Source organism: Pinus tabuliformis, chromosome 3_1 (genome assembly GCF_031772625.1).
Source record: "Pinus tabuliformis cultivar Carrire ecotype Pingquan chromosome 3_1, CPIR1, whole genome shotgun sequence".
NCBI classification, from domain to species: domain Eukaryota; kingdom Viridiplantae; phylum Streptophyta; class Pinopsida; order Pinales; family Pinaceae; genus Pinus; species Pinus tabuliformis.
In genome coordinates this window covers 975,734,196-975,753,022 of record NC_142301.1, presented here as the reverse complement: position 1 = coordinate 975,753,022, position 18,827 = coordinate 975,734,196, and the positions used below count along the sequence as shown (strand labels likewise).

At 36.8% G+C, this 18,827-nt stretch overlaps 1 pseudogene; it reads left to right on the top strand.

Moving 5' to 3' along the window:
• The first annotated feature begins 3,226 nt into the window (after positions 1 to 3,226).
• Positions 3,227 to 18,138, top strand: LOC149191096 (protein DETOXIFICATION 48 pseudogene; annotated as a pseudogene).
• The last annotated feature ends 689 nt before the right edge of the window (positions 18,139 to 18,827 follow it).

Sequence of the window (18,827 nt, the reverse complement as noted above, 5' to 3'; positions counted from 1 at the left end):
TTCTGAGAGAGATTTCTGTCAATTGAATGTTCGGCAGAACCAGGAAGGTCTTCTTCTTCCTCTGAGAAGCTGATCGTGATAGTGGCAGAGATAGTCGGCTTGTGAAGCTTGCTCTTGAAAGTGTAGCGGGAAGTGTGGACAGAACTAGACTGGGATGGACCAGAGTGGTCGGAAGGTGGAGAAGCAGGTGAGACTGAGACAAGCCGGGAGACGCGACGAGGAGCAGGACCTCCCCTTCCTCTACCCCTCCCCCGTGTGCCTGAATTTCTACCCCTTCGGGAACCACCGCGTGGTCGAACCATGCTAGCAAGAAGAGGTAAGCAGATGAGGCCGACCTGTTGCTGGTTTCGGTGGAGCGCTGAAGGCCTCCAAATGCTTAGCTCTGAATCTAACTCCTGAGAACCAATACTACCAGGGATTTCTCTACTAGAATGAGCCAGAGAGAGTGCAGGGCACTGGGCAGTTAATATAGATCTTGATATCATCCTGAAGTACTTACCGCACTTGCTGTTCACCCAATTCTCCATTAATGGTACTTGATGCTCTGACAAAAGTCGCCTACTTGCTCTACGATGGCGTCCCACTCCATCATCGCTTGTACTGATCTCCTCCCTCAGCGTATCTTGATAGCGTGCCAGCATTAATGGACCATAAATGCCCACCTTATGCCGCTTGCGCCAGCCTATCACCTCGCCCTCTACCATCTGCTCATGTAGTGACATTATCTTCTCATGTTGACACCCGCATCCGGGTGAGTTGAGATTTTATTATTATTATTATTATAATTATTAATTTTATTTTTAAAATTTTAATTATTGAACCTAGGGTACATAACATTATAACATTACAACATCTCTTCCATACTAGGTTGTAAAGTGCCATTTGGGGCAATTATTATCATTACTATTAAAAATTTAAAATATCATGTATATGTGTGTGTGTGTGTATAAACATGTAAGAAGATTCTTAACTATGGAGATTCACACCTACTTTACCACGGATATTATTGATATGTAAATAGGATTTGTTACAATACTACAAGCAAATACCATGATTTTCTAAAACCACATGCCCAAAAAAACATAACCATGTTTATATGACACTTTTAATTAATGAAATTAATTAGAAAGACAAAAAGGACAGATATTTTTGAGATAAATCTCAACCTTTGATTTGTAAATACTACTAAGAATATTTTAAAATATTTGGTGGGAGTTAAATCCCTACCATCCACCAAAAAATGATTTATAATGAAATTACCCCAATGGAGGTGGAAAATGATGCAAGTCAGGAGGCAAAGGGCGAGCCCACCACCCCACCACCTCAAAAGTCATTTAAGAAGGATGTGGCGTGGCTAGCCCCCCACATGCAGAAGCATGTGACATTAATCATGAAGTTTCTAATATGAAGACCCTACAATACAATTCCATTCCTACTTGAAGGGAGGTTTCTCTCTAAGGTATATGGTATTGCTATGGAAATCACACATTTTAGGTGGGATTTTCAAAATCTCGTGAAGAGGAGGGGACTGATTATGGATATTATGCCATTTCCTTGGTGATTATACTACTATTTTTTCTAAGTGTGAGTCTATTTACGATTGGTCCTAGCCCTAAGGAATACTAGACTTTCATGGGTGCTACATCGGTGAATGGTGTTTTGGCACAAGGAAATTTAGGGTTGACTACATAATACTTTCAACAGGGTGAGGAATCCTTCATGATGGCGAATTTCAAGCAAAGCAACGCTACTCTCTTGACCTAGCCTTCATAGTGATACTAGTCGCTACTACATTGTCTCTTTGTTTGCAGTTACGGTGGTTGATGACCTAGGATGTCTTCTCTAAGGTAAACTTTGTGCCTATTAGATTGCATTCTACCCTTTCTAGAGTTCATTTTATGGTTATTAGCTAACTAGTACAAAATAGCTAATTAGTTACTAAAAAAACGACTAAAATTTGCATATAAACAACCATATTTTAGTTAGCAACCAGTAGTAGCTAATTTACAGTATCTTATGACGTGACCAACTTTTAATCATTTTTTTCTAAGTCATTAATTTCTTGTCTCAATTTCATCATCTAGTAGTATATTTAGTCATTATTTTGGTCCTTAATTTAGTCATTAATTGCCACAATTAATAATGAAATATACAGCAGAATATATTACTATATGATCACCCAAGAAAACCAATTAATGACCAAATAAACATGACCAAAATGTTGGTCGTGTTATAAATATACTGTAAATTAGCTACCAATAGCCATATATATACAAATTTTAGTCATCGTTTGAAATCAATTAATGAACAAAGAAATATGACTAAATTTTGGTCGTGTTAATAGATATTGTAAATTAGCTACTAATAATCATATATATGCAAAATTTAGTCGTCATTTGTAATCATAAATTTATCCTTTGCAGTAGTCATTTATTTTTTTGGTAGTTTCATATTCATTATATAAATGACTAATTTAGTAGTTTATATTCATTTCATTTACTTTCATTAATAATCATTATAAACAACTAATTTAGTCGTATTCATTTTATTTGTGTTCATTATTAGTCAATATAAACTACTAATTTAATAGTTTTACATTGATTTTATGTGTTCATTATTAATCAACATAAATTAATTAGTATGATTTTGCGACTAAATTAAAAAAAAATCATACAATGTGCATGTTTATCTAATATAAAAATGCAAAGTTACATATGTTAATTACAATACTAAACAATACCAAGTGCAACTATAAATAATTTCAACCACATAAATTATATTATATGAAATGTCAAGTATTACAATAAGAGTTTCCAACTTAATATTGGTTGGACTAAAATTTACACATGAAATGTTATTTCATTACTTCAAAACATTATCATTGTGCTTCCAAGGCATTGTAGCTTAATCCACCAACTCTGAAGATTTGACCATCAGTGTCTATGTGTGTGTCTTATCCAGGATATTGGCTCTAAGGGTATCACTAGATTGATTCTCTTCTCTCTCTCTCTCTCTTTGCATTTGTCACTCCAGTGTTATATTATTCTCTTCTTTCTTTAATTCTTGCTTCTTACCATCAATATTGAGTTCCTTTTCTGGCAAAACCAATTTGAAAGAGTGTGTTTGCTAAAGGAGCTGGGCAACCCTAGCCAACGATTGCAGCAAGAAGCACGTAGTAGCACGCAGCTTCCCCCTAGCGGCCTCCTGCTGCTGGGGCTTGAGCTCCATGGATGCACTAGAGGACAGAGAGATTCCTTCAGATCAACAGCAAGAAAATGAAGGAACAACAAAAGCTTTTGCCTCTCTCATTTTTGCAATGGGCCCAGCAAAAAACAGACCATCAGTCACCAAGTTTATTAAAAGACTGGAAGATATTCCTGAAATCTCACTCCCTCCTGCCCTTCCTCACAGAGAAGCACTTTCTCTGGTGGAGCGTGGATTGGTGGGGCAATTCACTAGGTTATGGCCATTACCCAAAACTGTGCAAAAATGGGTAGAAAGGAACTGGGCTGCGTCAATAGATGGGAAAATCTCAATAAGGTTTTGTGGAAGAGATTACTTCACCTTCCACTTTGAAACCAAGGAGGATTGAGATCTGATATTTAGGAATGGACCTTATTTTATGGATACTAGGGGTTTGTATCTAAACAAATGGACACCGGATTTCGACCCAGAAATGGATGTTCCCAATGCTGTCCCCATTTGGGTCAGACTACCACACCTTCCCCTTCACTGCTGGGGGGACGATTCAGTCAAAGCAATAGGAAACAAAGTTGGGAAATATATAGATAGGTGCGAGCCAAAGGAAAATATGCATGCATGCACCAGAATATGTGTAGAATTGGACATTGTGAAAGGGCTACTAGAAGCCATCAAAATCAAAGTGGACCTGTGGACGCACATACAATAGCTGGATTATGAAAAAATCCCCTTCAAATGCCAGGTATGTCATGAATATGGTCATTTTGAAAATAGATGTACAAAAAAAAAGAAAATTAAAATGAAAAGAGTGAAGAACCAGAAAACAAATGGGAATAGGTAAAAAGAAAGAAGACAATCCACAAACATCCAAATCTCTCTTTCTCGTCCCTCCAATCCTCTGACCCCCATCCTCCATCTCCAAAAGCTAATAACTTTCTTGATATCCCTAACCCTTTTGAACCTCTGGATCTTACAGCCCCCCCATCCCCTAGACCAAGATCCATATCCAAATCCATATCTCCACAACATACCCCCAATCCCCCCTCATCCCCTCTGGTTTCAAACACTCATACCCCTCCCCCCCATCAGTAGACATAATCCTAACCAGAAAGCAGTCAAAGGAAGTACCCCCAAATGTGGAATACCAAAAAAAATCAGGAAGAAAGACAAACAAAGAAATCAGGGATGAAGCAGTAGCAAAGGAAATGGCATTAGGAACACAACAATCTATGGAAACATTCTTAGGAAGGAGTTCAGGAAACAACGAAAAAAGTCAGCTAAGAAGGAAAGGAGCCATGCACCACCCAATAAGCAAATAATGATAGTGGTCTCCCAGAATTGTAGAGGAATGGGATCGCCCATCAAGGAAAATGCCACAAGAGACATTCTGGTAAAAGAAAATCCAGATATCCTTATGATTCAGGAGACAAAAACAAACAGCCAATAAACTGAAAATATCAAAAAAATAAATCAGAAATTATGAAGGGGAAGCAATATAGGCAACAAGAGCGTCATGAGGCATATGCACAATATGGAAAGAAGGAACTTGGGAATCAATAAATTACAAAAAATACTAGCACTAGATCCAAACGGATCTAATGCAAACCAATACAAAAGAGGAGTACAACGTCATAAATATATATGCCCCAAATCATTACAAGGAAAAAGAGCAATGCTGGGACACCTTAAAAGAAGTGCAAGATGGGAAAATAATACTAGGAGGAGATTTAAATTTGGTAAGAAGCATATTAGAAAAGTTTGGAGGAACATATCACACAGACCCATCCAGGGATACTCTAAAAGAATTAATGGAACATCACAACTTGATAGATATCCCGCCAAACAATGGGAAATACACTTGGAGTAATAAAAGAGGGGGAAAAGTAACATAAAAGAAAGGCTAGATAGAATTCTGATACAAGAAAATATAGCAGCAGTATACAGCTCCATAAAATCAAAAAATTTACACACCACAACATCTGATCATAAATCGGTGATAATAGTCATCGGCAAAATGGAAAATCAGGGTTCGCTCCCATTTAGATATAGCTCAATTTGGGAAAATAATGGAGAAATCAGCGAATCAGTCAAGGAAGCATGGGAGACAAGAGTAATAGGATCACCACAATATATTTGGGAAACAAAATTAAAAATTGCAAGAAACAAATTAAAGGAATGGGCAAGAGCAAATGAATTAAAAAAAGAAAAGAAAAGAGAAAAGAGTTACAGCAAAAAATGGACAGCATGCAAACTGAAAAAGAAAACAAAGAAGAAAGGAAGCAAGATTATCTAAGAGAGAAGGAAATTTGATGGGAAATATATAGGGAAAATAGGAAAGAAGAAGAAGAGGCAAGATTGAAATCAAGAAGTTTGTGGCTCAAGGCAGGGGACAAAAACACATCATTCTTCCATAACACAATGAAGATAAGAAGAGCAAGAAACCAAATAGAAAAGATTCAAGTTGAAATCCAAGAGGTCAAAGGAGTGGAAGAACTAAAAAAAGCAGCCTATTAGCATTTTAAAAACCTTCTTTCAGCGAACGAAGAAATGGTTGAAAGTGAAGACTTCTTAAAGCACACAAAAACAAAAATAAAAAAAGAACAAAATGCAGCAATGTGCAAGGATCCCACAGAAGAAGAGGTAGTGACGGCCATATGGAGCCTTCATCCAGAAAAAGCCCCAGGGCCAGATGGCTTCACAATAGCATTCTATAGATTTCATTGGTATACCATCAGAAAGGATTTATTAAGAATGGTGAAGAATGCTTTCAAAAAAAAATAGGAGGCAACACCAAATCCTCCTATCTTACTCTTATTCCAAAAGAAGCAAACCCCTCAACTTTCAACAGGTTTCGCCCTATCTCTCTCTGTAATTCATTGTATAAGATAATATCAAAAATAATTGCAAATAGAATCAAGGAAGTACTTCCAATAATCATTTCTGAATATCAAGGAGGATTCGTGCCCAACAGGCAAATCATAGATAATGTAATTATTGTAGAGGAAGTTGTTCACTCCAGTATGCTAAAGAAAGAAAAAGGCTTCATAATCAAACTAGATATGGCAAATGCATTTAACAGGGTCAGTCATCCATATCTAATGGTTGTCCTCCAGAAACTTAGATTCTTAAGAGAAATAGTGGAAGTCATACAGGGATGCATCTCTACTCCATGGATTGCCCCCCTCATAAATGGTAGGCCCAGTGATTTCTTTCAAAGCACAAGAGGCCTTAGGCAAGGTTGTCCTCTCTCCCCTTTCCTATACATTATAATGGCGGAAACATTAAGCAGGGCTCTGGAAATCAAAGAAAGGAAAGAAATATCACATGGATTAGAATAGCAAAAGGAGTAAAAACAATAAACCACTCACTATTTGCTGATGAGTCATGACACACTGCTGTTGGGAGGGGCATCAACAATAATAGCAAGGAGGTTCAAAAAAGTTTTGGATGACTTTTTATAGGTTTCAGGTGGCCTATTAAACAATACAAAATGTGGGATTTATGGATGGAATACCCCCCCAGAACTATGCAAAGAATCTCACAAATATTAGACATCCCCGTATAGGAAAAATGGACACACTTCTTTTATTTGGGACTTCCAATCTCAAAAGAGAACATGAAGACAAAAATATGCACTAAAAAAATTGAAAAAATGAAAAACAAAATACAAAGCTGGGGTATGTTATGGCTAAATATGGCAGGAAGGGTAAGTCTAATCAAATCACTCCTTGCAACACTACCTATTTACCATTATGCCATAATCATGGCCCCAGCAAGTGCCCACAAACAAATGGAGCTTATCTTAAGAAGCTTTCTGTGGCAAGGGGGGAAGCAAGAAAACAAAAAATTTAGCTTGGTCAAGTGGGAGCAAGTAGTACTACCTTATGAACAAGGAGGCCTATCAATACGGATGCCTGGGCTCATGAATGTAGCACTGGGAATGAAAATAGTATGGAGACTAATTACAGGAAAAGAGAGCTGGTGGAAAAAGACTCTTATAACAAAATATATGGATGGCACCAGGAAAAGACTGCTCAATGGAAATATCCCAATAAGACCATGTACCCAAGTATGGAAGCTGGTTAAAAAAATAATTCCATTAATGAGTAGATATATTTCTAAAATCCCAGGCAATGGAAAAACAATTTCAATTTGGGAGGATAGAATCATGGGAAAAGAACCATTACAGACTCATCTAGAAACTGAAGACATACAAGAGTGGATGAAAGATAAAGGTTTCAACACCTTACACTCTATATCTCTTTGGAATCAAAAGGAGTGGCAAGATTGGAAAATCTTAGCAATCCCGACAGATCTGGAAGGGCAATGGAGAAAAATCAGGCAGCTCTTAAAAGGGGCAGTGCCAATCCACTTTGATGAGGAAGATGCTTATCTTTGGGACCCAAGTGGTGGACACTACATAGTTAGGATTGGATATAAAATCCTTCAGGAACAACCAAATTAATAAGATTGAGATTCTTGGAAAATAGCTTGGAAATTAGAAAGTCTGCCTAAGATCAAAATGTTCATCTGGACTCTACTAAAAGGGAGAATATTGACTAGTGACAACCTAAAAAAAAAGGGCTTTCAAGGCCCAACACGATGCCCATTATGCATGCAGGCTGAAGAAAATATTCAACACTTATTCCAAGAATGCACCTTTGCCAAAGAATGTTGGCAGCAGCTAATAAGTCCTTTGGAAATAAGAATAAATTTTGAACAGTCCTTGCTGGATTTTCTTCAAACCCTCGAGAAGGCCTATTCATACGCAATAAAGAAGAAAGTCACAATTCAGAGAATATGGAAGTGCATCCCAGTAGTTCTATGTTGGAAAATTTGGTTGACACGAAATAAGTGCATATTCAAAAATCAAATTCCAAGGATAGGGAAGACCCTCTCAAAAACGTGGGGTTTAACTTCTGAAATCCTCAATGTCAAAGGAACAACACCAATAGATTATAGCACTCTTCAGCAGGAACAGCGAGTTTGGCTTAGCAAAGCCATAATAAACAATAATGGACAAAAAGGAAATAGGAAGATAAACTCAAAAAATATTTGGAAAATAAGAATGAGTGAAGAGGAACTCACGAATTGGAGGAAAAATTAGAACAGATATTGTCTATACTTTGATGGGGACTCAAAGCATAACTTGGTAAAGGCAGGGGTGGGGAATAATCCTAGATCCTGATGGGAAAGAAAATGTCACATATGAATGGGGATTAGGACAAATCTCAAATAATAAGGCAGAAGCATACAACTTGGATGGAAACAAGAATAATCGAAAAAAGAGAAATTCAAAATCCTATCATAATAGGTGACTCAGCCATAATAATAGAGGCAATGGCAAGAAACAACAACCCAAGCAATGAGTTCATGAACATAATTCTTAGAAGAATAAGGAAGAACTTGGAAGGCTCTAGCAATGTAATCTTCAGACATGTCTTGAGAATTCACAATAAACAGGTGGATTATTTTGTAAACCAAGCGGTGGAAAAAATGAAGGGCATGTTCGTGAAAACTAGGAAGAATATCATAACTCTGTTCCTTAATGAGCAGCAAAAAGCACAAGTATAAAGATCACCAAAATCAAGGGAAAATCACAAGGACGAAAGTAATAAATCAAAAAACAACAGTAAAAAAGCAACAAAGGACTCATCACTACGGTAACAACCAGGAAGTCACGGAAATGCATAAGAAAATCTATGAAACTTTAGACTCTAGCATGAGAAGCAGCAGGAAGGAAGATTGCAACCATGGTCATAGGAACCATGTTGCAAAATATTTCGTCAAAGGCAGGGATCAGGTAGCGTTAAAGCACTATAAGAACAGAGGGTGCAATCATCGCAGAAGCAATCTCAGCGAGCAGACTTCATATTAGGCCCTCTCCCCCCTTCTTACCCAGCTCGATCACCCCATATCCCCCCATCCCTTCCACTCCCTCCACCCAGTGCCCCATCGCAGTAGAAAGCCTCTGTTATGTCCAGATTTCGGTCCTCTCTTTGGGACCTCATTATTACCGAAATTCAATGGAAAACCATGATTGAGTGCTTAACTCGGACTTCAAATAAGCCTTCATTCGCACCTAAATATATCACCGGGTCCACCCCCCCAAGCCTTCACTGCATCGCTTTTCTCTCCCCTCTCTGATCCAAGTTGGATCATCGATCTGGCGTCTGATCCGATGGTTGGCGATCAACCCTCCCATCCAAACTTGTGCGACTTTCTCTCACCGTCGATCTGTCCCCATCGGATCTAATGGTTCTTACCGATATCGGTCTGACAACATGCTCGGAGATTACCCACCTGAAAAGTGGATTTCTCTCTCTCCTCCGCTGCTATGTGTCGCCCGGTCAATGGAATCGGGCACCCTTCCCTTTTTACCACTCACGGTTTCTTATTCGCCCGAAATACCACCTTCGCCTTTAAATCCACATTTCTCATTGATTATCATTCGAACCTTTTCACGCCCGATGACCACTGATTGTATTCATCGACGACAACAATGGTTCCTCCAGACTGCAACACCTCGGGATAATATTTACCGTCCATCCCATGATTGAGAACTTTGTGACTTAATCTGGGCAGTTATTAAACTGAAAACCCTATTTGTCGATTCTAATGGCCCCCGTGCCTGACAAAAGGAAAGCTGTCAACACCAGAAGAAGGAAAAGCTCCTCAGGCATTACAAATCCAAGGAAGCACAACAAACAAGGAGAAGAATGCAAAGCCAAAGGAAGAACAAGAAATCAACTCAAATGGAACCACAGTGGCACATTACTAAACCAGCAGCACAAGCAATGAAGGAGAGAACTCGGTCAAATATGAAAAGAAGAAACAACCAACTCAGGAGCAAACAGTCTATAAGCCTTAAAAAACTATCAAAGAATCCATGACATGTAAATTTCTCTTTCTAATAGGTCAATTTGTTAGGCAGTACACTAGAATACCCATAAAAATACATGAAGTCTTGAACACTAGCCGAGGAGAAGAGACTACGTTCCTAACTCCTGGATTAGATATTTATCTTTTTGCAGTCATTTGTAATAGGAGCTTGCTCCAACAAAGTTTTTGATAATATATCAACTACCCAACCTTGTTAAAAAAAATATTGAGTTCCTTTGCTGAAAACAGAAGAAGATACAGTGTAGAGTGTAAGCCATGAAAGATGACGAACATTAGAATATAAAATAAAATAGACTATAAAGGATTTATACGACATATATCTCAACATCAGTAATTTTAAAGCCATTTTCCCCATAAAAGAAAGAAACTTGAATATGTTTTCTTCAGGTGGGAGATAGTGGCCACTATGTGTCCAGATGACCTGTATAAATAGAGAAAATAAGTTATCACAATAGAAAATAACACCTTAGTAACTTAGTATTCAACCTTCGGGGAAAGTTTAAGAACAATCATGCCAACCAAGTTACATGCTAAAAATCTCAAGTTGTAGATAACTTATGAAAACAAATAATCTGAGATATGATGTCTAATCCTTGTCATTTTATTCACAACAACATTTCATTATCTAATGCATGAACTTGGTCAAGTATATAAACAACACGTGCTCAAATAACAACATGAAATTAAACTTTTCTAATAGTCATGTAAATCTTTTAACACAAAACAACTAAAAGGATTTCAATCAATATCGTGTAATACTAATTTCATATTCAAGTTTTGGTTGTTGTTTAAATGGACATGATACCAAGTATTTTCAATTTTATAGTTAAAAGACAAAAAAATCAAAAGAAATGTTCAAAACACAATCAAATAATAAATAGAAGATATCATGGAATGGATATTGCAATTATAAAAGAAAATGTTTACCTATCCACTGATGGCTTATCTGGAATTCCTAAAACATTTTCTTACCCAAAATAACCAATGAGGTGAAAGGATAAAAACATTAAAAACCATAGGAATACCTACTAGAAACATTTCCAAGGTCGATGGCTCAGGTGCCTGAAGGATATCCAACAACAAATGAATCATATCCAAGTCATGCTCTGCATTGTCTCCCCATCCTTTTTCCAATCACATTTCTTGTAACTTTCCCACACTAGATTCAAGTAACAATCAAACAAAGGCATTGACATTTGTTTTTATCTTTTATATCTATAAACTTTGAATCTAAAAATATTTTAACACAAAACAACTATAATACTAATATTATCTTCAAGTTTTGGATGTTGTTTAAATGGATATGATACCAAGTATGTTCAATTTTATAGTTAAAAGACAAAACAAAATCAAAGTAAAAGTTAAAAATACAATCAAACAATAAAGAGAATATATCATGGAATGGGTGTTGTAATTATAAAAAAGTTTTTTTTAACCTATCCACCAGTGTCTGGCATTCCTAAAATTGCTTGCCCAAAATAACCACGAGGTGAAATAATCACAAAATTAAAAAACATAGGAATCCTTCCTAGAAACATTTCCAAAGTCGATGGATCAAGTGCCTGAAGGATATCCAACAACAAATGAATCATATCCAAGAGATTCTCTATATTACCTCCCCATCCTTTTTCCAATCCCATTTCTTGTAATCTTCCCACACCAGAGTCCAGTAACATTTAAACAAAAGATTTTATATTTTTGTAGAAAAAAATGGAGATTTGTCAAGCATGCTAACTGCATGATATAAATATTCATAAATATTTGCTGAAAATAATATTAAAGGATTTTATATTTTTGATTTTCTTTTTGGATATTTGTCAAGTAGGCTAATTGCATGGTACAAAAATTATTTCTGCAAATGTATCCATAAATACAGTGGATCTTACTCATAAATATTTGTAGAAGATATTTCAAGTAGGAAACATGTATGATTTTGGAGTCCTAGTTGTGTGAGCGTTTGACATATTTGATGCAGATTCAGTTTTGTTCTTCTTTATTTGAGCTTTGAAGGCCCTAAAATACTTTGGCATTTGGCTCTAAAAGTAGTGACCCAAAATACTGATAAGACTTGTGTTGCAATTCTATTATCTAAGGAAACACCCAAAAGTCAAACACTACATTAGAAGTGGGAGGTTGTAGATGTGTCCATAAAACAACTCAATGCAGTACACAAGTTCATGAAAAACATATCAGGATGGTGCAATTGTGGCCAATCAAATGGTTCTTTATGATATATTTTCTTTTCTTAGTTGATACAATTGTCATTAATACTCATTTCCAATTTTATTCTTATAATATTCACTACCAATGTATGCTTTTGTGGCATTATATATTGGATCAGATAATATTTCAACTCCTTGGTCAGAAAAGAGAGTTTGACCATATTTATTCTCTCCATATTATGGATTGTTCAACCAGTTTGTGTTCCTACCATCTCCCTAGAATTTAATTCTATTGTAATAATGACCTCTCTCACTCCCCAAATCATTGTCATCAAACATGCCCCATTGAGGATCTAGAGCAATGCTTGCACCATACTCAGAATTGTCTTTGTTGCTAATTGAAATTGAAGAGTCATGTATACTAGATTGCTTTCTTTTGGTGGCTCTTGCTTGGATAGTATCCTGAGATGAGTTTGACATGATGGTCATATGAGGCTAGAAGCTACTTGGTGTAATTTTCCTTAAATCCTGAAAAAAACAGAGCATAAACGTCATTTTTTTATCAATTTTGATTGAATCTTCTGCATACAATAGACGATCTCACAATTGCAACACAAGCATGTTCCATCAGTATGAATTATCAAATGTTGTAGGCCAAATTGCAAGGAAAATTGCATTCATTTTAGGCAAAAGAAGAATATGACATTAAGGTCCATGCCAGGACAAATTATGCAGACAAGGTTGTTGAGTCAATACTTACCATGTGTTTTAGAGCCATAGCGAAGGTTGGCTTTGAGAGTGTCCTCCCAAAGCCAGTGCTCTCTTGAGATGACATTGAATTCACTGTCTCTTAGGGTTGCAAGGTGGCATTGACAGACTTAGTTGATTTCTTTACTATACTTTGAGAGAGAGATCTTCTTTCATATATACCTTTCTCTACCATCTTGCTGCCAAGTGAAATGGGAATTGTCACACTGTGAATGCCATTACCATGTAGTTTGGTAGTATGAAAACTAGACCTATCACTAGTAAGGTTGTCATACCAAACTCTTTCTCTTTCTCTGCTCGGTGACCATGATTGTCTTCTTGGACTGCTTACAGTAGGAGATTCAGTTGTACATCGCGCAAAGTTGGGGGCTCTAGGTCTACACCTATTAGCTAAAGTTTTCTTTTCTGGCATTGTGGTCCTTAAATTTGGAGGTGTTCCATGTAAAAAAGTAGGTATTAAAGAAGGCTGAAAAGGATTTGTTTTTACTTTGAGAGAAGTTCCTTGTGGCATTAGTGAATTTCTAAATGACATGATGCTAGCTTTGCTCACAGAGGAAGGTTCTAGAGGAAGAATTGAATTCTTCCAACTTAGTTTTGGCATGGAAGGTTGAAACAATGGTTTTGATGACTGCATGGATGTTCTTGGTGAGGAATTTGATGTAGATAATACGGACTTTGAAGATGGGTTAGAAGACCTTGAAGAAGCTGCATAGTTTGGTGTTGTCATTGAAAGTTTCTATGTTGTTGGATTTGATCTAGACAATATTGAACTTGACGAGGGGATTGAAGATCTTGAATAAGCTTCAAATTTGGTTGTTATCACTGAAGGTTTTCATGTGGTTGTGTTTCTTAAACCATCATTTCCATAGGATGTCTTTGGTGCATAGATTCTTAACCTTGATGAGGGGATGGAAGACCTTAAAGATGCTACAACTTTTGGTGACGTCATTGATTGTTTCTCTATTATTGTGTTTGTTAAACTTTTTATCCCAGAGGAGGGTGTTGTCCAATATGAATTTGAAACCCCCCTCACATTTTTCAATGAAGGTTCTATCCGAATGTTAAGGAGCTACACATTATAGAAATTCAATCTCATGTACCAAAAAATTCATAGACATCCCAGAAACAGAAAAAACCTATTACATGTCAATTAAATGTACACAGAACCGACAAGAAATATGGTAAAATCTAAAATTACCAATCCCTTCAAATAGTAAAGAGAAACAAGAAGAAATCACCCAAAGGACCAAAAATAAAAATACAGTAGAGAAAAATAATAGTATCTCAGCAACTATAATTGCAAGGCATAAATTAATATCATATATTCTGATTGTAGCACTGAAAGAAAACTTAAAATAACATAAAAGAAGAGAAAACATTGTATTACACAAGTAAACATTGTTAATGGAAAGATGCAACATGGATTGGCAGAATCACGTCTTTATCAGGGAAATTTCATCAGACCATTGAACAATTTCACATTGAAAATATTTAAATAAGTTAAAGGAAACCCTTGACCTATATTGTACAGTTTTTGGGACGGAAATCAATATGTAGAAATATTCACTTGGTTTTAATTGGGTATAGGAGGAATAAATTAGAATGATATTGTATGTCTTCTCGTTTTAGAGCTCAACTCTTCAAGAAGGCTTTAATTATCCACATTTCAAGAATCACTGGAAGTGGTTGATAAAGAATATAGGAAAAAAATCTTAGTGGTGTAATCAATGGCTTTCTTGGGAGGTAGATTGATATTGGCCAATGCATTGTTGGGACCAAGTCGAATCTATTAGCATATTATGACCTACATCCATAAGGGGTATTGAAATAATTAAAAATAAATGCTTTAAATTTTTTGTTGACGGGTAAGAGGAAGAAAGAAGACATTCCACTTGTCAAATGCTAGTCTTTATCTAAACCAAAAGAAACTAGAGGTTGGGATTTCAAACACATTCACTTCTTTGGCAAAGTTATAGCTACCAAATGTCCATGGAAGATTATTTCCAAATAGGGACTTTGGAGGCAGGTGATATACCCAAATAACATTGAAAACCTTAATATGGAATAATGAGATAGGAAGGAAAAACAAAACTATCCAAAATGGGTTTATAGTCTAGAAATCATTGGCACTAACTTTCACTTTGGTAGGTGTATGGTTAATATGGGGAGTTGGAAAAGGGGATCAAATAAAAATAGGGGATAATCCACAGGTTCGATGTGGAGAAGCCTACAAATTACCATTGGATTTGATTGCTACTTTGCAACATCAAGGAATTCATACCCTAGGTTAGGGAGTCGATGCAATATCTGCCTCATTTTGGCAGCAAATATGGAAGAAAGGAAAGGAGTTTGGTTTAAAAAGAGGGAAATACACCAATGGAAGGTATTTTTGGATCAACATAAGAAGATTCATATCAGAATAAGAAAGGAGGATTTTTTGTTGTACTCAAGGAACCCTGACCTGTGGGGATATACTCCTATATCAAGGTACAAAACAAAGTTTGTAGATACAAACTAGGAAGAGGAGGTCCGGAGGTAGTATTTTAGTATACTTGATATTATTATATTGAAGAAGGCTCTCACAAATTCAATCACAAGTCCAACAAATCTCTTCCCCATATATTGGATACAATTCTGGAAGCCATCGTATCTCCATTAGCGATGATAACAATCATGCACCGAATGGAGAAAGCTCCAAAGGAGGAAAGTGAGAGTGAATCCACTAAGCACTCTCAGTCAATCACTGAATTTAGGTTCAAATGCAGATAAATATGTTTTCTATCTTTTGTATGACATGGATACCTTGCCAAATGCCCCAGTCAAGCATTTTTTTAAAGGACCCATATTCACAGGTAGTTAACATTGAGTTCAATCCCCCGAAAGTGCCCATGCGTCAATACAACTCCACATATAGCTTTGTGAGTTGAATCACTATCAATGACTTGGCCACATTGCTGAGTGCCTTGGTCTGATGTTTTGGTTAAGGATCCATATCCACAGGTAGCTGGTATTCAATGCAATCCTACGCTCTGTGGTGCATGTGTATCGTTACAACTCCACATACAGATCCATGGGTTGAATTTCTACCAAAAACATGGGTACCTTTCATAATATCCCAATCTGACATTTTGGTCTTGAGTTCGATGCCCTCCACTGCACCCATATAGATACAAATCCACAGATATCTCTGTGAGTTGTATTTATATCAATAACATGGATACTTTTCCATCCCACAGTCTGGCATTTTGGTTGAGGACCCATATGCATAAGTAGTTGTTCTTGAGTTCTATCCCACCCCTTCTGTGCTTGTGGATCAATACAACTCCATGGATTGAATTATTCTAATGATATGGGTACTTTGCCTAATTCCCCTTCTAGCATTTTGGTTAAGGATCTACATCCATGGGTAGTTGATCGTGATTTCAATGCCTTTGATTTTTCCTACAGATCACCAAATTCTCCATACAACACCATGGGTTGAATTTCTACCAATGAAAGGTTCCTTGTCAAATGACTAGGTGTGGCATTATTTTGAGAACCCATATCCAATGGTAATTAGTCTTGAGTTCTACATATTTTCTGTCTTTCATGAGTTTCTGTGTGTTATTTGAGTTCTACATATTTTTCGGCTTTTATGAGTTTCCGTGTCACTTACATTGAAAACATACTCCTGGATAGTAATGGGCATACTAAAATGTTGGGTTTTAGATTTAAGAATGCCTACATGACATTACATGAAACACTCTGATATGAAAATGTCCATAGGGGTATAACCACAACCAATGTGCATCTTTTTTTGGCGTAATATAAGATAAATTATCACCTTTTTTTTCGATAAAAATAATGGCAGATTTTTTGCAAATATAACCATATACTCGGTTATATTAGGGTTAGCAATGGGAATGAATCCTATTCGTGGCCAGGCTTATGGTGCCAGATGATGGATTCTCATGGGACACTCTTCAAAGAACTATACTAGTTCTACTATGTGCTGCTCTGCCTATCGGGTTCCTATGGATAAACATGGAAAGAATCCTTCTTTGATGCGGGCAAGATGAAATCATCACTAAAATGGTTGGTGTTTACATTCTCTGTTCCCTTCCATATCTTCTAGCTTAGGTTTTCCTTCACTGTCTCAGGATTTATCTGAGAGCTCAAAATATTACAGTTCCTCTCACCTATTGTGTAGCCATATCTTTGATTCTTCATATTCCCATTAATTTTCTGCTTGTTGTGTATCTGCATTTGGGAATATGGGGGATTGCTCTAACTACTGTGTGGACTAATTTTAATCTGGTTTCTTGGTTGGCCTTATAATTGTGGTTCTCTGGGGTGTACAAGAAATATTGGGAGGGGCTTTCCAAAGAATGTTTGAAAGGATGGAGATCATTGCTCAGTCTAGCCATCTCAAGTTTTGTTTTTGTTTTTCTGGAGAGGTGGTAGTATGAGTTCATGATTATTTTGTGTGGGTTTCTTGAAAATCCTAAGGCAAACTTTTCCTCCATGGGAATTATCATTTAGACCACCTCTCTTGTGTACATATTCCCCTTGTCATTGGGCGTTGGGGTTTCGACTAGAGTAGGAAATGAGCTAGTGCCAGCAAGCCTGAAAAAGCATGAAGGGCCATGATTGTAGCACTTTCTATGGTTGTTGTACTAGTATTCCTTGCCATGAATTTCACAACTACCATGAATCATAGGTGGGCCAGAATTTTTATGGATGGCCAAGAAATCATTTCCCTAACATCCTTGGCATTTCCATCATCAGCCTATGTGAGCTTGGAAACTGCTCCTAGACTATAGGGTGTGGCGTTCTCGGGGGAACAACCCATCCTGCCACTGGTGCAAACATTAATCTGGGCCCCTTCTACTTTGTTGGCACAACAATCACTATTCTCATGGGTTTCATATTAAATTTTGATTTTGAGGGCCTTTGGCTCAAACTCCTGCCATATCAATCATCCTATGTCACACTTATGTTGTGCATTATGATTCGAACATATTGGTTTCTACAAGCCCAAAGAACCAGGGATATTACGAGTGTAGATCATGATTGATCAGTAAAGCCTATTAAGAGTTGCCATAACACAAAAGAGGAGACATAAATATTAGCCACTCCATTACATATTGATGAAGATAGAGAGTCTATGATAACTATAAAAGTTCATGTATCTGTTGTTGCTGCCACTCAAAACAAATGCTAAAGAAATATTTTAAAAAGAGTATTTTTTCATGCTCAGAGTTCATGAGAACCAGGCCGTGTACAAAGTCTCTAATGAGAAATGTAATATGATTCATTTTTCCCAAAAAATGGCAGATTTGTACGCACGATTAAAATGTACACATAGAAGAAGAAGAGACCTAATATCACATATTTAAGCCCCAAAAGGTGTGTATAAACACAAACCAAAAACTATTAAATCTAAGATTATTTCAGATTAGTCGTCCTTATAAAGTTTAAATATAGGTTAACAATAGTGGAAACAATCGGTAGATGCTAAAATACTACCTCATTTCCGACACGCTAGCTATAGCATTTTAGTAGACTTGCTCATTGCTGACACACATTTGCCTCATTGCGTCACACCCTTTTTCTTCCCTCTCTTGCAATACACATAAATTTCGCTTCACTTTGGTTTTTAATTGTTATTGCCCCTTCATTTTTGGTTTTATTCATTCCATGGCTGCTAAGATTGTGAGTGATGTGGCCAAGGAAATGGAAGGCACCATTCTTGGTGTAGTCATCAGGCAGATCAAAGACGTTGTTGATTTGGAGGAAAATCTTCAAGTTCTT